Source organism: Microtus pennsylvanicus, chromosome 4, assembly GCF_037038515.1.
Source record: "Microtus pennsylvanicus isolate mMicPen1 chromosome 4, mMicPen1.hap1, whole genome shotgun sequence".
NCBI classification, from domain to species: domain Eukaryota; kingdom Metazoa; phylum Chordata; class Mammalia; order Rodentia; family Cricetidae; genus Microtus; species Microtus pennsylvanicus.
Window position 1 is genome coordinate 56,270,017 of NC_134582.1, and position 24,303 is coordinate 56,294,319.

At 37.6% G+C, this 24,303-nt stretch overlaps 1 protein-coding gene across 4 annotated transcripts in view; it reads right to left on the minus strand.

The window, feature by feature from the left end:
- The window catches only part of Kiaa1328 (KIAA1328 ortholog), a 235,784-nt gene that overhangs the window by 196,090 nt on the left and 15,391 nt on the right, over window positions 1-24,303 (minus strand). The window lies entirely within an intron of this gene.

Below are 24,303 nucleotides of genomic sequence, written 5' to 3' on the forward strand. Positions count from 1 at the left end.
TGATAGGCCAATAATAATTACAAAAATGAACCCTAGGACACAGAATTTAAAAGAACAATCAAACTTCATCAAGGAATTCAAGGAGTTTAAAGACAAAAAGAAAGAGTTAAGTAAAATTAAGAAGAATGAATTTAAGAAAAACAAATGCCTGGATGATGACCAAGAAAACACAAACAAGGCTGACATAAATAATGAAGACAATACTGCTTGGTCAAAAGTGAGACCCCAGCCCTCTAACATCACTAAATCCAAAGAGTCTGGAATGTAATATTGAGTTGAAAGTGTCACCCCAGCCCCTGGCCTGGGAATTGCCCTGGTCCGGACTTCAATTCCAGTTGGCCAAGTGCTTGCACTCCAATTCCCAGCCTGCCAAGAGCTTGTACTCAAACTCCCAACCTGCCAAATGCTGAGCCCTCCTTGGGAAGGATCAGGAGCACTCATACTGGGTATTTAGTCTGGAGCCAGAAAAAGGAACATGTGCTTATGTGCTTTCTTTCAGGTTTTGTGTATGCACTCCCTCTGTCTTCCCCCTGCCATGCCCCCAGCCACCCAAAAGCGTGGCATTCATTAAACGTGGGCATTTTTGATTCAGTCTAATCTGATTTGATTGTAGTTCTGCACCGGCAGAGAGGATCAGTTACGAAATGTTTCTAACAAATACAAGACTTAATAATGGAATTTAATAAAGAGACAGAAACATAGAAAAGAACTCAAGCTGAAATAAAGATGTAGTTTCTCTCTTCCGGCACGTAGGTCTACATGCACGGCACTCATACATAAAATTAAATAGTTTATTTTTTTTTTTAAAAAAAAAAGATGTAGTTGAAAAACACAACAGTCCAACTAAAAAACTCAAAGAAAAGCCTTACAAGAATAATAGATGAGGCAGAAGATAGAATTTCAGGACTTGAATTTAAAGTGAAAGAATCTAGGTCAAATAAAGAGCGTGAAAAAATAAAAAATAAACAAAACACAAAAAATGTGGGATAGTATGGAAAAAACCATTCCTTTGAATTTAAAGGCACAGAAAACAGAGAAGAAGCCTAAGTCAAAGACATAAACCAGATCTCCCTCAAGGTCATAGAAGTAAATTTCCTCAAACTATACTTGCCCCTGGTAGGACCTAATGAAAATGCAATGAATTATGGGTTTTCCTTTTTATGTCCTTGCCATACTTGATTCTGGGCCATTTCCCAGGAACCTGGGTATAGATCTGGCCAGGTTCCATCCACCTAGCCGGTATTTGATTAAAGTTTCTTCAAATTTGGCTTTAAACCGTGGTAGTGGCCTTATTCTCAATTGGTGGGATTAATAGGAGACAACCAACCTTACCATCTACAGAATTAGTAAACCTCAGTCCTACTTGAGGAAAATAATCCAAGTCCAGCTGATGACAAGAAATAATAAAAGTCAGAATGGAAATAAATGAAATAGAAAAAAAAAAAGAACACACATACACACTGGTTTTGCAACAGTTCGTGGCCCAAGATTCACAGACGCTTGGCCCAACTAGCCAAAAAAGTGAGAGAGGGAGAGGGAGAGGGAGAGAGAGAGAAAAAGAGAGAGAGAGAACTAAACAAGAAAAATTGGAACAGACACCAAAGAAATGCAAAATATTACATAGAAATGTTTTAAAAACTTTTATTGCATTAAGTTGCTGTCTTAGGGTTTTATTGCTATGAAGAGACTCTATAACCATAGCAACTTATTCCTCCAAATGAAAGCGGGGCCTGGGCTATCAGAACAATATTCCAGTCTCAGTTAGGGTTTCCATTGTTGTGATGAGACACCATGACATAGCAATTTTTACATAGGAAAACATTTAAATGACTTACAGTTCAGGTTTAGTCCATTATAGTCAGGACCGGAAGCATAGCAGCAAACAGGCAGTCTTGATCCTGCAGAGGTAGCTGAAAGTTCTACTTCTGGATTCAAAGTCAGCAGGAAGAAGAGTGACATGGGTTTGAGCTTCTGAAGGTTCAAGTCCACCCTCAGTGACACATTTACTTCAACAAGGCCACACATACTCCAAAAAGGCCACACCTCCTAACAGAGCCACTCCCTATGGACCTATGTGGGCCATTTTCGATCAAAGTGCCACATATGTAAAACCTAAACAAAATGGATGAAATTATAGATTCAGAAAAACCACCAAAATCAAATTATAAAAAACTCAACAACCTAAACAGACCCATAGCAAAGGAAGACATTAAAATCATAATAAAGTATTCAGCTAAAAATAATAAATAAATAAGGCCCAGGACCAAATGGATTAATAGCATAATTCTACCAGACTTTCAAAGAAAGACCCACAGACAATACTATGTAAACTACTCAAGAAAGAAGAAAAAGAAAAAAGAAACAGTATGAGCAGACCAAAATTCCTTCTACAAAAGTAGTATCATTCTAGTGTCAAAACCAGATATAGATACAACAACAAAAAACTGTAAGTTGAAATCCCTGATGAACATAGACTCAAAAATATTCACTAAAATGTTTGTAAATAGTACATTGAGATATATCAAAAGATTATCCATTATGATAAAGTTGGTTTTATCCCTTATGTGCAGGAATGGTTCAATATTTGTGAATCAATAAATGTAATAAAATACATAAATGGACTTAAAGAAAAAAATCACAAGATCATTTGAATAGATACAGAAAAGCCCATTGACCAAATCCAGCATGACTTAACGATAAAGTTCTAAAGAATGTAAAGCAAGAGGAAATATATGTCAACATAAGAGATATGAGAAGTCCACAGCCAACATAATCCTAAATAGTAAAATCTTGAAGCAATCCCACTAAAGTCAGGAACAAGAGAAGGATATCTACTATAGATGCTGTTGTTGTTAGGCATGAGAGGCATCCTTGCCGTGGATCCCTTGGAGGGTGGGTCTAAAGGTAGGTGCGCAATAGACAAATCCACCATAGAAACAGTGTGTGGAGTTTATTGAGATAAAGGGAATGGAGAAGGGAAGAGAGAACTGAAGAGAGAGACAGAGAAAGCAAGAAGGGGAGACTGGGGAAGGGAGTGGGGAGAGAAAGAATCAAAGGTCTGCTTGCCTCTTCAGAAGAATAAACTGGAGAGAGACTGGGAATGGGTGGAGTTTGTCTCTTAAAGGGACTTTTGTATCTACATACAGTCAGGGAACTGCTTGCCATGTGCAGAGAGGTGAGGTGTTGTAGGAAATTAAGGCCTGCCAGACCAAAGGAGCAAATCTGGAGTCTGCCTAGCACTGTCAGAGGTTCTGACCATGCCTAGCCAATGAGGGATGACCAAGCTATGTTGCCTGAGGGCCTAGCAACAGCCTCTGTCAGAGGTACTGACTGCCTAGCCAAAGAGGTTTGACCATGCAGTGTGAACTGATCAGAACACCTGGGTGCTGGGAGAATATATGTTTTTCCTGTTGTTAAATGAACGAATCTGCTGTATGCCTTCTACCTGACTCCCAGTGTCTGAGATGTTGACACTGCACCTTCCCACCCCCTCCCCCAAGGAAGACATTAGAGCCCAACGACAAGGTGTGACACACTGTGCCAGGTTCCCAAAGGATAGGGCCAAGGTATGCCTGGATACTAACACCTACTCCTTTTCAACACTGTGCTAAAAGTACTACCTGGAGCAATAAGACAAAAGGAGGAAATCAAATGAACAGAAACAGGGGAAAAATAAGTCAAACTATCTCTATTATAAGATAATATGATACTATATGTTAGAGACCCCAAGAATTCTATCAGAAAACTGTGAGGAAAACAAGAAACTAATTTAATAATGTGACAAGAAAGAGTCAATTTGCACAACTTAATAATTTTTCTATACACTCAACATATAGAGAAGTATTGTGGACACACTCCTATTTAAAATAGCCTAAAAAATATGAAAGAATTTGCCTAACCAAGGGAGTAAAAGAACTTAACAATGAAAACTTTAAGCATCTTAAAAAACAAGTACAGAAAGACACTAGAAAATAAAAAGACATCCAGGCTCATGGATTGGTACAATATTGTGGTAATCAACATTTTACTGAAATATACTTTCAGATTCAATGTAATCCCAATCAAAAATCCTCATCTCATTCTTCACAAAAATAAAAACATAAAATGCCACCCTAAAATTCAGATGGAACCACAAAAGACCTCAGATAGCTAAAACAATCCTGAACAAAAAACCTGCTAGAGGGATATCCATTCCAGATCTAACACATAATATAGAGCCATACTAATAAAAACCATGAAGTAGTGGCACAAAGATTGACATCAAGAGCAATGGAATAAAATAGAAGATAGAAACAAGTACATATAACTTCAGACATTTATTTGACAAAGACAACAAAATCATAAGCTGAAGAAAAAGCATCTTCAACAAATGGTAATGTGAAAACTGGATGTCCACATTCAGAAGAAAGAGTATTTATCACCTGGCATAAAAAATAACTTCAAATGGATCAAAGACCTAAATCTGAAACCTGAAACACCAAAACTGCCAGAAGAAAACACAGGCAGAACTCTATATGATATAAGTGTTGGAAAGAATTTCCTGAATAATTTCCCCAAGAATTAGGACTAACAATTGAAAAATGGGACTTCATGAAACTTAAAAGATTCAGCAAAGCTAGAGAAACAATTAGACCCTGTGAAGAGAAAGCCTGCAGAATGGGAGAGAATCTTTGCCAGCTATACATCTGACAGAGTAATAATAATATCTAGGACACAGAAAGAACTAAAAGAAAGCAGTCAAATAAACAAATGTACTGTCTAAAGGAATACAGTACTTTAGAAATAACAGATGAAGCAATGTTTGCAAAGATTTTAAGAACTACAAATACATATCTATTATGAATATAGATTCAAAAATCCTTAGCAAGACACTAGCAAGCAGAATCTAGGTATATAAAAAAGTATGTCACAACCAGCTGAGATTTATCTCAGGAATGCAAAGTCGGTACAATATCTACAACTTAACTCATGCAATGTACCATACATTAATAGAACCAGAGACAAAAAATATATGATTATCTATAGTAGATTTATAAAAAACATTTGAAAATAAAAAAATTATAATTTAAAAAATTCAATAAATAGAAAAAACCCACCAGATGATACCAACAAAATGCTAACATGGAAAGGGGAAATGTAATGGGACCCCATTCCTAGATAAACACTGGAGGCAATTAAGGAATGATGAAAGTGGGAGAACTAACCTTCCCAAAGTAAGAGGCCCCCAACTGGGTATCTAGCACAAATGGTTAGCCCTGAAACATAACAGTATACAGTACACAGATTCAGCAGGTGATATTTATATACTAGGGAAAAATATATATGTAAGAAAACATTGAAAGAAAAAGAAGTCATGAACTTGAGAAAGGCAAAGGGCAATATATGAGGATGGAAAGGGAATGGCAAAGTTATATATTTTTAAGTATATTTTAATTTTAAAAATAAAATCTATTAAAAATATTAAGAAAATTAAAAATGAGAGAAAAAGACCATCTATTATAAACCTATAAAATATTTTACTTAGTAGTGAAATACTAAAGTAATTCTGCTTATGTTTGGAAACCAGGAATTCAACACAGTATTAGCTTACAGCCAAGGCAATCAAGCAACAGAGACTGGTATCCAGACTCTAAAGAAAGACTGAACCCATGTCTACGTCATATCGTGTAACTTCATGTACAAAACTAAGAAATTGTCTGTGAACATATCCCCTACTCTCATTTGATACTAGACATTACACAGAGATGGTAAAAATTATAAAATTCACTATAAAGTACTGTAATAAAGGAGATCATAGAAAATACAGGCTCCCATAGAAAATTGCAAAAGCCAGCTGTATGTTTATATTGTAGTAGTGAACAATTCAAATATAATTAGGGAAATAACTCCCCTTACATCATGAGAATAAAATGTAATCAGGTAAAATCCACATAAGGAATACAAGCCTTAATACCTGACAAGTGCAAACACTGCCGAGAGAAAGAAAGACTAAAACAAATGAAAGCATGTGAACTACTGTAACACAATAGTTGGGTGGAAATGGTTTGGGGTTAAAGCATGCCATTCACAAGCTTGTGGGCCTTGAATTGAATCCCATAGCCGATGGATAGGCCTCTCAATTTCAAAACTTACAACTTCACTGAAGAAGAAGGTGTGATAAACCTATAGATTAATCAAACAAAACTGAGAGTTCAGAACATGTCTCATATTTTTTATTTACAATCAAAATTGATTTTGGACTGAAATTTGATTTCAAGTGATTGATTTTCAGCACACTGATTTTCAGACTCAGTACTAAGAATGAAATCAGACCCATATCTATTACCCTGCACAAAAATCAACTTTAAATGGACCAAAGACTCCAGTATAAAATTTTTGAATTGTTGAAATTGCTGGAAGAAAATAAAGAAAGTATCTATAAGGTATAGGTATAAAAATAACTTTTTGAACAGGACTCAATTTTTCTAGGAATTAAAACCAACAACTGATAAACAGGACCTTACAAAACTAAAGATATTATTTCTTTGTAGAAAAGTAATCAAAAAAAAAAATGAAAAGGCCCAGAAAGTGTGAAAGAATCTTTGCCAGCTATATATCTGACAGAGTTAATTTCCAGAATATAGAAAGAATGCAAAGAAACAGTCAAGAATACAAACAATCCAACTGAAAACTTGGCAATGGATCTGAACACAGAGACTATTGATTTCTAAGTTTTCAACATCCAAGCAATTAAATAAATGCAAATCGAAAGTACTTTGAGATTTCATATTATACCAGTCACAGTTGCTAAGATCAACAAATGCTGGCAAAATGTGGGGAAAGGGAAACTCTCATCCACTATTGGCGGACTGTAAACTGTTACAGCAATGATGAAGATCAGAGAATTCTCAAAATGCCAAAAGTAAATTTACCAAAGGACTTCACATCTTACTCCACAGATACTTGCTCAGCCATGTTTATTGCCACTCCATTCAAAATAGCTAGAAACCAGAAACAACCTCAATGTCCTGCAAATGATGACTAGATAAAGAAAATGTAGTACACATTTACAATAGTATTCAAATGTAAATAAAAATAAAGTCATGACATTCCCAGTAAATGAAGAGAACTTGAAAATCTTATACTGAATAAGGTAACCCAGACCCAGGATGACAAATGCTGCATGTTCTTGCTTATTTGTGGATCCTAGATCTAAATCTTTAGATGGAATAAATGCAAAAACCAAGGAAGTATAACAAGGCTGTCCATAGCAGTGGAGAAATTGAGTGCTGGGAAGTATAGTAGGACACAGGTGCTTTGTAGGGGAATAATGAAAATAATCGGAGGGCACTTTAACTTGGGGAGGGGAGGAGGGCAATACAGAGGTAAGGGAAAAGGATACATGACAATAAGGTTGTTTGAAAAATTCTGAAGGAAATATTGGTTTATGATTAATTACAATTACACATCTACTATATGCACACACCCATATTAGTTTAAATTAATTTACACCAATTGGGATGATAATACTCACCCCAAGAACCACAAACTATATAACAAGAACCCTGGGCCCAAAATTGGAAATCTTTTGAGTTGTTGATCGGGGGCATCCAAGAAATTCCCCAAATAATATAGGCTATCTCTGTTCCAGTTGGTTGACTCCCAGACTTAACTGTTGCTGCAGAGACCACACACTTTAGACACAGGACTTGGAAGAATTCAGCTGAAACTGACCTAGAAGCCTCTTCCCAAGGGTTAGCTAACATGATATATAATATGGTGATGTGCAAGCTGCCAAGGGAGAAAAGCAATCAATAGTCCTACACAGTTGTGGAGCCTACAAACACAATAATAATAATAACCACTATAACAAAGTATCCCCAAAGATGTAGTAGTGGTACTTTATTATTGTGTGTAACCAACACACATTGTACTTAAGACCAGCTCAATGGTAGAGAATTCAGGACCTAATGGTAGGTATCTAGGACCATAAATTCAGCCAACAACCTGTGGCTGAAAGGAAGATCATGGACCCTAAAAGAGAATCTACTACCACTACTTTCATAAACCAGTATTATTTCCTACTGCATTCTAAATATTTATCCTTACACTCAGAGATAAAGTATGGTTCTCACCTGTCATTAGAGAAGCTTTTTTTTTTTTAGCAGATAGAGACCATTACAGAAGTAGAGAACAACTACCATGGGGTGCTCAACTGCAACTGATACTCTACAATACAGTCTCTACACAGAGGATTCAGGGAGGGAGCACTGAGAAAAAGGGAGGGGAAGACTGTGGGAGCCAGAGAACCAGGACAGCTGCAGCAAGATTTTGTCATCTAAATATAACAGTGAAGCTGTACCCACAAAATCTCCACAAAATGGCTGCCTAACAAAACCTGAATACCACCACCAGTTGCCATGTCTACATGGATGGGGTAAACCTCACAAGGCCCAGCCCTAGAATAAGTAGATACAGGAAATTAGTGGGTGCTGAGAGAGACTCCAATGAGGAGTCCCCTAATAGGTTCTCTGATCCTAAGTGGCCAGCCTTAAGCAAATATACATACAATCAACACTAAATAACCCATATATATGTATGTACATATGTGTATACATATATATGTATGTGTGTGTGTGTGTGTGTGTGTGTGTGTGTGTGTGTGTGTGTGTGTAAAGCATCAATAAAGATCAAAAATTTGAGAGAAAATGGGGTACAAAGAAAAAGTTGTAGGGGTGGAAATGATGAAATAACAGTATTCCTATATGAAATTATCAAAAATAGCTGAAAACCCACAAAGATACATATTATGAAAAGAAAGTAAAAGTGTATTTATTCATACTTGTCATATTTATGGAGATCCTTTTTAAAGACAAGCCCTGTACAATAATAACAGCTGACAGAGAGATCAGCAGAAATTCTCAGCTATATAGTGACTTTCAGGCCAGTCTGAGCTACATGAGACCATCTATGTAAAAACAAAGATCTGGACAGAAGCCTCAGCAGCTAGCAGTGCTTATTGCTCTTTCAGAAGACCCTACTTCAGTTCCTAGCTCACAACTGAAACCTAGATCAGTGGTTCTCAACTTGTGGGACGTGATCCCTTTGGGTTTCTAATATAAGCTATCCTGCATACCAGATATTGATATTATAGTTCATAACAGTATCAAAATTATAGTTATAATGTAGGAATGAATTAATTTTATGATTGGAAATCAACACCAAATGAGGAACTATACCAGAGGTTTGCAGCATGAGGAAATTCGATAATCACTGCTTTAGATTCTGGAGATCCAATCACTCCCATCAGAACCTACACTCAAAAGGCACACATACATAGACACATGTGCAAAACTAAAAATATAAAACAATTAACCCAGATAAACAAATATGAAACTTTATATGCCCATCTATAAGTATAGAAAAGGCAATTGTTAAAAACAATCTTCCATAATAAAAAAAATCTCATTAATCTGAGTACTAAAAGAACTATTCCTCCAATCTAATAAACATCATCTATGGAAAATTCCTTATAGTTATTAACTTAAAAGGTTGAACAAAAAGAAAAATTTGTTTCTGTCCTTGTACTTCTATAGGAAGGCAAGACTGTCAACTACAACTTTATTAAAATGTCTGAAAGTCAATGCAAGAAAAGAAAATACATACAGACAAGAAAGAAACAAAGTCTTTATGTACAGGTGACATTGTTCTATAAGAAACATTTAGATAGCTACAGAAAATACATCAAAATAAGGTATTTTAAAAAACAATATTACTGTGATAACCCTCTATCCTGGTATTCATTTCCTGTTGCAAAGGTTAGGGCTAACTCACAAATACCACATCTAAGATTCGGTCACAGAAGACACTGACGTCTGTTATGCTCACTGTTGCTAATTCCAATGGAAGTCAAGAGTCAAGTAAATGCTGAAGGTGTTGCCCTGCTTCTTCTTGATGCTTATAGAAACTGGCTGAAGAAAAAAGAAACTGAACAGAGACCATTAAGCTACAATGAGCAAGACCTTAGTGATTTCAAAGATTTTTTACACACAATGCACACATTCTCCCCCTCCTCTCTCAGGGGAGGGGGACAGGCTGAATTTTTAAAATATGCTTCTCAATGTATTTTAAATCCTGGATAACACCATGTAAAACATGTGTCAGAGATAAAGGCAAAGTTGAAACTTTTGTTGAGGCGTTAAAAAAATTAAAGTCTGTATCTCAATATAAACAGAAAAGACATATTAAGAGATTAATGTTTGGGCTCAAAATTTCTTCAAACAGCAAAGCCTCCAAGAAGCTTACCAATACTTTCAGCTGACATGTTATGTTGTAATGCACTGGGTACCCATAGAGAACACCGATTTTAAATGTGCTAATCAATGGCTTTAAATCCTCATCAGCTTGCTCAGCAGTATGTGCATCCCAACTGCATCTGTCTCTATTGCTGTCTCTCAGATTTCTCTGCTTTCTCTGTGCCTCGTGGTTTACTCATGTCTGAATATCTTGGGAAACTCAACAAAGAAGATGAGTATAATTCCAGTGCTCAGAACTAAAAAAACCTTCCCATGGCTCATATTCTACTAATCTCACTATGAATAGACTGCTTTGAGGTTTGCTGGCACTCTTGATCCTCAGTGCACTACAGGCATCCTATTCCTCTAGGCAACACTTCCCTTCAGGTAGGCCAGATGCTACTACTCAATGTCTTCCCCATCCTCAGCTTTATACTTTCTTAGTCTGGTGAATTTCTATATTTACTATACATGTGGTAGTCTGGACTTTGGTAGTTTACTTTTGGTTGATGTTGCTATGATTATGCCTATACTAAATAGTCTCATCCTGCCTGGGTTTATGAAGTATTCTTGTATTTCTTCTATAATTAGGGGACTAATATGTAACTCTTGCCTCCATTCAGTTTTGTGCCTCCTTCCCACAATGTTAGGTGGCTTTTTAAGAATCATACACTCTATTCCTGAAAATGTATTTTGTTTTACAGAGGAAGACAGAGAATGTAGTAGGAGAGAGCCACTTGTTGGTCCCCAGCAGCTCAGCCCTGAAATAATCACACAGAAACTGTATTAATTAAATCACTGTTTGGCCCATTAGCTCTAGCTTCTTATTGGCTAACTCTTACATATTAATTTAATTCATTTCTATGAATCTGTGTATTGCCATGTGGCTGTGGCTTACCAGCTAAAGTTTCAGCATGTCTGTCTCCAGTGGCTCCATGGATTCTCTCTGACTCCTTTCTCCCAGCATTCAGTTTAGTCTTCCCCACCTAGCTCTGTTCTACCCTATCAGGCCAAGCCAGTTTCTTTATTCATTAACCAATAAAAGCAACACATAGACAGAAGGACCTCCCAAACCATTTCCCCTTTTCTGTTTAAACCAAAAGGAAGGTTTTAACTTTAACATAGTAAAATTACATACAACAAAACAGGTATCAAGTAATAATTATAGTTACAGTATTTAAAACTATAAGTTCTTCAACTCCATCAAAGACTCCAGAAGGATCTATTATTAGCTAAGTAAACAGGAAGTACATTGTAAGCAACTTCCAAAACTCAAGAAATGACATCTTGCTGCCTGGACAATCACCCAAAGTTCTTCTGCACGATTAGGGCATCCAGCTTCAGCCTATAGGCCCATAGTATCCAGCAGACTTTTCCATGAATCAGGAAATTTCAAAGACAGTTCCAACTACATTGGTAGTTTGTCAGTTGCTTTCTCCCGTGTCCTGCAGAATGTCTAGCAGACTCTTTCGTGTAGTAGGAACCCCAAAGGACCATCTCACCTTTAGGCAAGTTCAGCAGTCATTTCTCTGTGGTTCCTGCAGGTCCAGTTCATCAAGCAGTCCAGGCAAGAGTAGCTTCTTGCCCAAATGGCTAACCAATGGCATAAGGAGCCTCTTCAGTGCCCATCTTCCTCTTGAAGTAGATTAGTACTGCTAGGATCAGATGTGCCTCACTGTCATGTAAAGTCCCAAGTTCTTAAAATATTTTAAATGCCATATTCTGTAGTCTTTGAAAGATTTGAAGAATCCCTATCCATCTGAAATACATTTCTGTACATCTAGAAAATGTAACTGGCTACAAGCTTGATTATTATAGATAATTATCTACTAAACTATATTTCTTAATTATACATTACATTTTTAAATAAACTACACAATCACAATACCTTAATCAAAAGCAGAAATACACATATAACAAAACTGACCTAAAACTTGTATCAATAAACGAAGATCCATACCAATGCAAAGTATCCATCTCTATAGCATATCCCCCTTTAAATATAAACAAACATTTATAAACAATATTTGGGAATTTGGGCATATTGCTACAGATGACTTCCTGCTGATTGGGGGCACTGTTAATCAGGTTTTCATGCTATATCCTATGTGCTAGTTTTATTTCAGTGAGCAGTTGGGCGAAGTAATTTTTTGAGGGATGTTCAAGGTGAACTTTCAGGAGGTTTTAGTCCATCAAGCCACATTAGTCTGGAAGGATTCCAGACACTCTGTGGAAACCAAAGAAGAACCTCTTTTTCCAAAGCAACATATGCTTAGACTCAAATTTTGAAATCAAGATACCTTTGAAATATATATGTTGGCTTGGCTTAGCAGTCCCCAGAATGAAATGTCTCTCTGCAGTCAAAAATTCAAAGATAACAGAATAATATACATAATTCAAACTCTCTTTATTATCTTTACTCCATTAATCTATGACTAACTGTACTCTTTTTCTTTAAAGACTTTGTTGTGTTTTTTTAAAAAACCATCAATTCTTTTATAGCACTCCATACTCCTTTTCTTCTCTCTCCCAAGCCTATGTACATTTATCCAACACTGTGACCCATCTAGAGGTCTTTATTGTCTGAATCTGTCCTATTGTGTATCTGAAATTCTTTTGTCTTGAAGGAACTTTTAAAATGGTAACCTGCTTAGTAGCAGAGCCTCTAGATGCTGGCTCTGCCTTTCTCCACTTTCAAAATGGTGGAGGTACCATTACTGCCAGCTCTGGGATCACCAGGTAGGAGCCATGCTCGCATTTTAACTCTGAGAATGAGCATGCAGCACATAAACCCTTTTTAGCTTAGTAATAGCCAGATATGCTATGCAGAACATTGTGCGGTCTGGAAATATCTCTGTGTATGGCAGCAGAAATCCACCATGCCCTCCTGCTTATGCACTCCTAGCAGTCCTGATCCAGTTGCCTGCCTAGGCAGGGGAGCTGAGCTGTGGGCATCATCTCAGGTATTTTCCTAAGTGGGCACACAAGCACCCAGGCCCACAAACCCCATTCAAGTGCTCCAGAGCTGGACCTCCAGACAGAGACAAAATTTGTGCCAGTAGCACAGTCCAGAAAGCCAGCATTTCAAAATAGCGTGGCTTTTTTTCTGCTACTGCTAAGTCAGGAAAACCTCTTTTAAAGGAACTGCTGCATGCCACCATCAAATAGCAAGAAGCTGTATTAAACTCTGTATTTTTGTGTCTATAATTCCTTTTCAAGCTCTCTCGGGTTTTTAAGTGGATTTAGTTGGCCAAGTGGGAACCAATTTGTAGTAGGGAGCCACTTGTTGGTCCCCGACTCCTCAGCCCCGAAATAATTACACAGAAACTGTATTAATTAAATCGCTGTTTGGCCCATTATCTTTAGCTTCTTATTGGCTAGCTCTTACATATTAATTTAACTGATTTCTATTAATCTGTGTATCACCACGTGGCTGTGGCTTACCAGCTAAGGTTTCAGCATGTCTGTCTCCAGCAGTAGCTCCATGGCTTCTCTCTGACTCCACCTCCTTTCTCCCAGCATTCAGTTTAGTCTTCCCTGCCTAGCACTGTTCTACCCTATCAGGCCAAGCCAGTTTCTTTATTCATTAACCAATAAAAGCAACACATAGACAGAAGGACCTCCCACACCACGAGAACTTTCCTGTCATCCCTGTAGCAAGTGTTGTTTCTCTTCAAACACCTGCACTGATGCAGGAAGGTCATTGGCTAATAAAGGAACTGCCTTGGCCCATGTTATTGGTTAGGACATAGGTAGGTGGAGTAAACAGAACAAAACGCTGGGAGGAAGAGGAAGTGAGGTCAGACTCGACAGCTCTCCTCTCCGGAGCAGAAGCCTCAGAGAGACGCCATGCCCCACTCCCGGGCAGACACATGCGATGAAGCTCCGACCTAGAATCCTCCCGGTAAGACCGGTGCCACAGATTATTAGAGATGGGTTGATTGGGATATCAGAATTAGCCAGTAAGGGCTAGAGCTAAGGGCCAAGCAGTGATTAAAAGAATACAGTGTCTGTGTAATTATTTCGGGGCATAAGCTAGCCGGGCAGGTAGCTGGGGTGTTGGGGACGCAACCCCGCCGCAGCCCTTATTACTACAAATGAAGCCCAGACATGTGGCTAACTGAATCCACAGAAAGCCTGAGAAAGCTTGGAAAAGAATAGAGTAAAGCATGTTTCTTATGGCAATTTCTCGGGTCTACTCTGCTTGCTAGAGGCAAGCAAGCGCCTCATCTAAGAGAGGCTTCCTGACTCAGCTTTAGCTGCAAAGCTTGCAGCTCATTAAGAGGTCCTGTCACGAAACACTTAAACGGTGTTGACGAAAAGCTGAACACATGCTTTTCTGTTTTCAGCCATAGCAGGAAAAAAGCTGTGCTGTTTAAAAATGCTGGCTTTCTGGGCCATCCTGCCAGGGCAAACTCTGACTGTTTGAGGCAGGAGGGCCAGCTACCGAGAAAGGACTTGAGTGTTGTTTGTTGTAGCTTGCTGGCTGGCAGGGACCTTGCAGCCAGTACCTCAGCCACGAGGCTGGAAAGCTAAGGAATGGGCTGGATCCAGCCGTCAAAGCCACGCCTTTAGTCCTACTGAGGTTGCTTGGTAAATTAAAGACTCATGTGGTCAGAAAAAGAGAGATATACAGTAAAGAGAGATTCAAAGACAGAGAAAATTTCTGAATGGTTTAAAGTGTGTTAAAAATATATGCAGACTAAAAGTTAAAATTCTTAAAGTAAACCTCTGTGACTTCAAGGTGTGGTAGCACACGCCTTTAATCCCAGTGCCTAGAAGGCAGAGACAAACAGATCTCTGTGAGTTCAAGGTGTAGTAGTGTACGCCTTTAATCCCAATGCCTGGGAGGCAGAGACAGGTGGATCTCTGAGAGTTCAAAGACAGCCTGGTCTACAGATATACGCTCAAAAAGCAAAAAGTTAACTTAGGAATGTCACAGCTTAGATTCTTAAGCGCCTAGTGATTTAAAGGCGCAAATCAAAAGTGCTCCTGGATAGTAAAAAATTGCAGATTCACAATAGGACAGATTCAGACCACTAAATGAGTCACACTGTTGGATGAATGTACGTAGGCTTGAGAGAGAGAAGAAAAAGAATATAGAGAATAAAGTTAATGGTTTAAAAAAGAAAGGTAAAGTCTTTAAAGAGACAGAGTACAGATAGTTAAGAGATTAAAAGAAATAAAGAAAAATAAGCCACGTAAAAATGGAAAATTCACAGAGAGTCTGGATTATGTACATTGTGTTTTCTTTAAAATTTTTGACTGTGAAGGAGCTAAGTACAGAGAGACATTTCATTATATGGGCTGCCAAGTGGAACCAGAACGGATATCATGAGGGTATGATTTCAGAATTTGGATCTAAGGATATGATACTTTGGAAAAGAGTTTCTTATTTTGTTTTTACAGAAGATGAGACCCTGTTCATTTCTTCTATTCCGATTTGGTATGATGGACCATGTCCTCCTGAAGGGTTGTTGTGAACATCTTCAGAAAATTGCTTCGCTCAACTGCCAACTGAGATGAAACTAGCACACAGGTTATACTATGAAAGACCTAATTAACGACGCCCCCATTCAGCAGGAAGCAGTTTGGAGAGAAAAAACTGCGCCCATATTCCCAAAACATTGTTTATAAATGTTCTTTTACATTTAAAGGGGGATATGATATAGATATGAATAATTTGCATTAGTATAGATTTTGCTTTATTGATAGAGATTTAAGGTCAATTTTGTTATATGTATAAGTGTTTCTGATTTTGATTAAGGTATTGTGATTGTGTAGTTCATTTAAATATGTACTGTATAATTAAGAAATATAGGTTGTTCATGGATAATCATCGATAATAGTAAAGATTGTAGTCATGTTAGTTAGATTTTCTAGATATATAGAGATATATTTTAGATAGACATTCTTCATGTCTTTCAAAGATTACAGAATAGGACATTTAATGTTTTAATAACTTAGGACTTTTCATGACAATGAGACACTGCTCCTGGCATCACCAATCTACTTCAAGAAGAAGATGGGCATCGAAGAGGATCCTTATGGAGTTTGACAGCCATTAGGGCAAGAAACTGCTCTTGCCTGGACTATTGCATAAACTGGACACAGAGAACCCGCAGAGAGAGGACTACTGAACTTGCCTAAGGTGAGATGATCTTTCGGGGTTCCTGATTCATGAAAGAGTCTGCAAGACATTCTTCAGGACAAGCAGATAGTGACTGCCTTTGAAATTTCCTGCTTTGTGGAAATGTCTGCTGCAAACTATGGGCCTGAAGGCTGAAGATGGATGCCCCAACGGTACAGAGGAACTTTGGGTGACTGTCCAGGCAGCGAGATGTCTCTGTCATTTCTAGAGTTTTAAAAGTTGCTTTTTTCTTGTTTGCTTAGGTCATATTGTATCTTTTTGGAGTCTTTGATGGAGTTAAGAATAGTTAGTTATAGTTATAGTTTTCCTTAGTTATGATAAAGATTATTGTAATTTTTACTTGATAACTGTTTTGTTATATGTAATTTTGCTATGTTAAAGTTAAAGCCTTTTTTTTTTGTTTAAACTGAAAAAGGGGAAATGATGGAGGAAGGTCATTGGCTAATAAAGGAACTGCCTTGGCCCATGTTATTGGTTAGGACATAGGTAGGTGGAGTAAACAGAACAAAACGCTGGGAGGAAGAGGAAGTGAGGTCAGACTCGACAGCTCTCCTCTCCGGAGCAGAAGCCTCAGAGAGACGCCATGCCCCGGTCCCGGGTAGACACACGCGATGAAGCTCTGACCTAGAATCCTCCCGGTAAGAACCGGTGCCACAGATTATTAGAGATGGGTTGATTGGGATATCAGAATTAGCCAGTAAGGGCTAGAGCTAAGGGCCAAGCAGTGATTAAAAGAATACAGTGTCTGTGTAATTATTTCGGGGCATAAGCTAGCCAGGCAGGCGGCTGGGGTGTTGGGGACGCAACCCCGCCGCTGCCCTTATTACTACACTGCACCAAGAGAAATCAGGTTTTTTTTGTCAAATAAAGCCTATGAACAAACACTGTCAAAACAAGTTTTTTTTTTTTTGGTCCCAGGGAATATTTGCTGTCCCAGGGAATCCCACCCTTACCTGCCCAATGATGACCTCTCCCACAGACTTTAGCTGAAAATCTCATTTGTTTCCAGGTTGTCCAGGTATGTTAGTACTCACTGCTGCCTTTCCTGAGCAACACAGTTCTCCTTAGAACTTAGGCTAATTTGTTACTCTTCCATCTCAGCTCTATTTTAATGTCCTGTGTTTTCAGTTTGTTCTACATCTTTATTATTGTAAGATAAGCAATAATATCCTTTAAGTCATTAGACTTAATTATATAATTACATACGCTTACCTACATGGTATTGCACTTATTTTCCTCACAATTCCTTTTCCATTTCCTAAGCTGGAGCAAGTTTAACAACAAAACATTAATCAGTATTAGATTATAGCCCACAGAATTACAATATGTACTATTTATAACATGGAAAAACCAAGTTCATAATGCAGAAACATGGAGCAGTAAGTCCCCACCTCATCCAGAGTCAGCAAAAAGCACACTTCTTTCCTACTCTTGTTATAAATGCAGTGCTTGAATCTTAATAAGAGAAAACAGACAAATCCATACTTAGGAAAATTCTCCACAACATATGACTACTACTCATTGAAAGTGACAAGGTCAAGAAGGAATAAAACACTGTCACAGATTGAAGAACACTAAAAAAAACATAATTATAAATGGGACTTTTCTTCAACTTGTTCAATCCCACTGGACCAATTTTTCTCTGCCCATTGGGTCACTGCAGTCGCTTATGGAATAGTCACTCAGAGGCTAATATATATGATATATAATTGTTTGGCCAATGGCTTAGATTTTTTTACTGGCTAACTATACCTATAAATTAACACCTTTTTACTGATCTGTGTTTTGCAACATGGCTATGGCATTACCTCTGTTCTGGTATCTTTCCTCTTGGGCTGCTGCTGGCATCTCTCTTCTTTGGCAGCAACAAGGCACCTCCTTGACCCTGCCTTTTTTTTTTCCTCTCCCTATCTTTGTTTTGATTTCCCACCTAGGTATATTATGTCTGGCCATTGGCTGAAACAGCTTTACTTATCAATCAATAAGAAAAACACATAGTTACACCTTAGGAACGATAAGGACATCCCATATCATCTCCCATTTTCGGTCTAATTAAAAAGGAAGGTTTTAACTTTAACATTGTAAAATTATATAACAAAACAGTTATCAAGGGAGAACCATATTAAAAATATTTATTCCATTTGTATTTAGCAAAATTTAATAAAATATTCTATCAACTGGTCTACCTTTGTGAGTTCAAGCTATATATCTAATTTATCCTCTATCATAACTAAGGAAAACTATAAGTATCTAGTCTTCAACTACATAAAAGACCCAGAAGGATATAATATTACCTAAGTAAACAGGAAGTGTATTGTAAGAAACTTCCAAAACTCTAGAATTGACAGAGATATCTTGCTGCCTAAACTATCACCTAAAGTTCTTCTGGAGCTTTAGGGCATCCATCTTCAGCTTACAGGTCCAGAGCATCTGGCAGTCTTTTTAGTGAAGCAGGAAATTTGAAGATCTGTTCTGCCTTGGATTGGCAATGTTCATCAATTGTTTTCTTTTGCATCCTTTAGAATGCCTGGCCGTTTCCTCTGTGAAGCGGGAATCCTGAAGAACCATCTCATTTTATCTTGGCAAGTTTAGAAGTCACTCTTCTATGGGTCTTGTATGTCTAGTTCATACAGCATATCATCAAGAAGTCCAGTCAAGAGCAGTTTCTTGACCAAATGACTAGCTTTGTTAAATTGAAGGGAAGTACTGACCGGTTTTTGGTATCAACTTGACAGAAGCAAGAGTCACCAAGGAGGAAGAAACCTCAATTGAGGAAATGCCTCCATGAGATCCAGATGTAAGGCATTTTCTCAATTAGTGATCAATGGTGGAGAGCCCAGTTCATGTGGGTGGTGCCACCCCTGGGCTGGTGATCGTGGGCTCTATAAGAAATCAGGCTGAGTACAAATCACAATCCCGGAGAACCTAGACAACAATGAGGACCCTAAGAGAGACATATATGAATCTAATCTACCTGAGAAGTAGAAAAAGACAAGATCTCCTAAGTAAACTGGAAACATGGGGACCATGGGAAAGGGTTGAAAGAGATGGGAGAGGCAAGGAGGGGAGGAGAGAAAAATGTATAGCTCAATAAAATCAATTTTAAAAAAAGGAATCAGGCTAAGCAAGCCAGGAGAAACAAGCCAGTAAGCAGCTCTCTTCTGCATCAGCTCCCGCCTCCAGGATCCTGACCCATTTGAGTTCAGTGCCTTATTTTATTCAGTGATCAACAGCAATGTAGAGGTGTAAGTCAAATAAATCCTTTCTTTCCCAACTTGCTTCTTGGTCATGGTGTTTCATTGCAGTAATAGAAATCCTAACTAAGGCACAACAGTATACAAAATGAACTATGGCAGAGAATCATGGTCCATAAGCACATGGACAAAATACATTAAACAGAAAACTGAGAAAAGACCAAATGCTACAGGATAGGGTATATATTATATCAATGGACCTATAGTGATAGTCCATCAATCTTTCATAACCAAATGTGGGTCCAGCATGAGTCAGAATAAATCCACACAAGTCAGCAAAGGTTGTTCACACTCATAGGGCTGTGTGCAAATGTCACACAAAAGGGAAAAAGTGCTTCTAACAGAAAAATTAACTTCATATAGATGGCACATTGTGGTCAGACTAGAAGAAAGACTGTTAAATGAGCATTAATTATTTAAAACATATTCTTTGAGTGACAGATTTCAGAATGGACTAACTAAAATGAAGTTTTGAATACCAACTCTTCTGCACTATTAATGACTTTCTACCTACAGGAAGTTAAAAGTCCATCTTTTCTTACAATTTCTATGTAATTAATTATAAGGACTATTGTATGTCATCCCCAAACCCCAAATGATTAAAGTTTCAAAAAAGGAAATAAAAATTCTTAATTTACTGAAAAATCAAAGTTTAGTATTTCTATTGTACAGTAATGTACATTTCATTCTTACCTAGAAGTTATAAAAAAAATGTTTTTTTAAATATAAAATAATGACCAACTTACTTTACAATGAGAAACTAATGGTGTATCTGGTTTGTTTGTTTTATTTTGTTTTTGTAAGAAAAGATGGACTTTTAACTTTTCGATAAAGGAGCTAAAAGTATACAATGGAAGAAAGAAAGCATCTTCAACAAATGGTGCTGGCACAGCTGGATGTCAACCTGTAGAAGATAGATCCATATCTATCACCATGCACAAAACTCAAGTCCAAATGGATCAAAGACCTCAATATCAATCTGAACACACTGAACCTTATAGAAGAGAAGTTGGGAAGTACTCTACAACACATGGGCACAGGAGACCACTTCCTATGTATAATCCCAGCAGCACAGACATTAAGGGCAACATTGAATAAATGGGACCTCCTGAATATTGAGATTTTATTTTTCTGTGGAGCTGAGAGGTGTCTTTCTGAGCCCTTGTTCCATAGCATCAGTACAGATATTAAACAGGAGGTTCCCATAAAGAGCCTGTATGAGGACCTGTCCAAGATACAAATATGTTTTCCCACATCACATTACCAAACTCAAGACCATATTTTAAAAAAGGGAGAGATGCAGGGCTTGGGAATAGATCTTATAAAGATGCTTTAAACATCAAAAGTAATATTTGAAAAATAAGTAAACATTATGCATTTATATATTAATCTACAACTGAAAAAAGGACAAACAAATGACAATGCTTGTTCTGTAGGCTTGCTGAGAGCTACTGAATGCCAGATCCCTCTGAATACACTCTGCTGAAGGCCAGTGTAGCTGCCAAACAATCTCAGTGATGTGGCTCCTTAAACAATACCAATAGCTTTGCATCCAAGCCGAAGCTTAAGTAGGTGTATTTAAATATGTCACAGAAATATGTCATTTTCTTAATGCTTTTGGCACTTTTCTCCATTTGATTTGACCTTATACAAGGTACAAGCAATCTCTTATGGCTATTTTATTTTCTAAAAAGATAGGAATTAACATAACTTTTAAAACTACAGTGTAAAAAAAAAACTACAGTGTAACCATTCCCTATTACGACTTCAGCATTATTTTCTATTTAATCAAAATTCATTTAAAAAACGATATATTAGACCAAAGCAAGCTAAGCATAAAAGCAGCAGATTTTGTGGTGTAGGAAGATCTTCTTTCTATGTGTTGTTTTCATTGGTTGAATAAAGAAGCTGCCTTGGCCTTTTGATAGGTCAGCCCTTAGGTGGGTGGAATAGACAGAAAAGAATTCTGGGAAGAAGAGCAGAGTCAGGCAGACGCCATGGCTCTCCTCTCCAAGACGGACACTGATTAGACTCATGCTGGCAAGCTATAGTCAAGTGGCAATACACATTAATGGAGATGGGTTAAACTAATATGTGAGAGTTAGCCACTAAGAGGTTAGAACTAATGGGCCAGGCAGTGTTTAAATGAATACAGTTTCCATGTAATTATTTCGGGTAAAGCTAGCCGGGCGGCGGGAAGCAGCCCACTGCTCCTTTTACAACAATTTTGTATTATTTTATATGATGTGATTTGTAAAGCAAATTTTTCTCATAAATAAGCAACTACATTTAAACATCTTTTTTTATAAAGAACACAATTTTTTTTCTCTTCAGAATGAAATTTGAGCTTTCATTTCCTCTCTCTTCATTTTACTTTGTATTTTCTTCTTGAATACTGAGCAGGATTGGGGATAATCAGAATCTGAATATAATGATGACATCTGCACAGAGGAGTTGCTCAGAGCAGGGGACCAGAACCCAGGGAGATGTAAAAGAGTATCTATGCAGGAGTCTATTAGGAGGTAAAGACTCAGGCAGGTAAGAAGAGCATTGTGGGGAGAAAGCCAGTCACATATGCTACAATAGGACCTAAGTAAGGTGAAATGAACTAGGAGATAGTGGTGGTGTAGCATGGGGACTCAGATCCCAAGCATGATGGGAGATCTATGCAGTATTTGGAGGCAGTTGCTGACAAACAAAGCCAATAAGGAATCAACACAGTATTCATATCAAATTAACCTTAAACAGGTTATCAAACCGTAAAAAGCTAAGAAGGACAAACACTTAGTCAGCAGCCCTGTATGGGGTATCAAAACCCAGGTAAAAAGAACAAAGTTATCATCAAGAAGGCATGGGCATACAGTGACAGAGTGTGTGGTGAATGAAGAGGATACATACACCGAGGGATGCTGTGGCATGAAGTCAAGGCCCACGCAGAGGAAAGAAAACATTCAAATAGAAAGAAAAGGCCAGCATGAAGAAAACCAGAGGGGAGACAGGAAAACAAAGGCAGAGAGTAGCAGGGACTGATCTGTGAATAAACAGGGAAAAGAAGGATACAGAGAAGGACTGGTGGGCTGAATAGCTTGTGTCTTAACCAGTTCTAGCAGGATGAGGCAAGTTTGTCTTCAGTAAAGGAGTAACAACAAAAATTTGGATGAAATGTTACATCCAAAAGGACTAAAGAAAGACACCAAGAAAACAAAACAAAGAAAAAGAGGTCCTCACTGCAAACTAAAAGAGTTAAAATTACAGGTGTTTTTTAAGCCCTCTTGGACATTCATCAAGAACAACCACCTGTGACTGCAGTTCGAGGGAACCCAACATTCTTTTCCAGCTTCCAAGTATACCTACATACACATGCACATAAGCAAAGATTTTTAAGAGCAATTAAAGTGGTATAACACTTCCCTATGTGTAAAAGGCCCTAGTCAATTCCCACCACCTCAAAACTCAAAACAAAACAAAACAATCCTTACAACAGAACTATTTAGAATTTTGACTATAGTGATTGTGGATAAATTTACAATGAAGACTGGTAGTACGTAAGAGACAAATTCTGTGAATGTCAGTTTCTAGTTGTAATACTGTACTGTGGTTAATCAAAATATTACCATCACTGGACACTGGGTAAAGGGTGGATAAGTTTTCTACATATTTATAACAACTCCAATAAAATCTATAGTCATCTTAGAATAAAAAGTTATTCTTTTTTAAGAAATAAAAAGATCATCTTTCTACTTCATTTATTTCTGTGATTCCTAGAATTCTATATTATAATAAAATACAAAGTTTATCGAGTCTGATACTAATAAGAAATTAAGTACTGACATAAATAGGGCAAGGAAAAACTCATTCTTCAATAAGAATTCTAATGTGATAATGAAGATAAAACCACTTTGGGAAATATAATGTAGCCATTAGAGTATCATGCAATATAGGATGGAGACACACTCCTTAGATGTACCTTACTATAGTGGTGATAATTTTGGAGCAAAGGTACATTAAATAGTTCCAGTGAATCTCCCCTACAATAACACTATGGTTTTAAGATTCATTGTCCAAAGTCCCATATGTTAAAGATGTGGTCCCCAACTTACGTTACTAGTAGGAAGTGGCAGTAATTTTATAATGTGAGGCCTTTGTGAGGTGTTGGGCATTGGGAGTAATCACTTGAAGGTGACTGTTTGGGCAATACAAAATCTTTTTTTAAAAGTCTGTTTCCATAAGACAAATGGCAACAATGACACATTGTCTTAGTCAGTGCTCCACTGCTATGAAAAGAACCATGACCATAGTATCTCTTAAAAGGGAAAGCATTTAATTATTGGGGCTTGCTTATAGTTTCCGAGGTATAGTCCATTCTCAGCATGACAACACATGGGCAGACATGGTACTAGAGAAGGATCTGAGAGTTCCACACCCACATCTGCAGGAAGGAAAAAGAGAGACAGCCTCCAGACCTGGCTTGAACTTCTGAAACACCAAAGTCCAGCTCCAGTGACACTCTTTCTCCAACAAAGCCACACCTCCTAATCCCTTCAAACAATATCACTTCCTGGTGACCAAGCATTTGAATCTATGATCTTATTCAAAACACCATAGACATCAAATGTATTAGCAA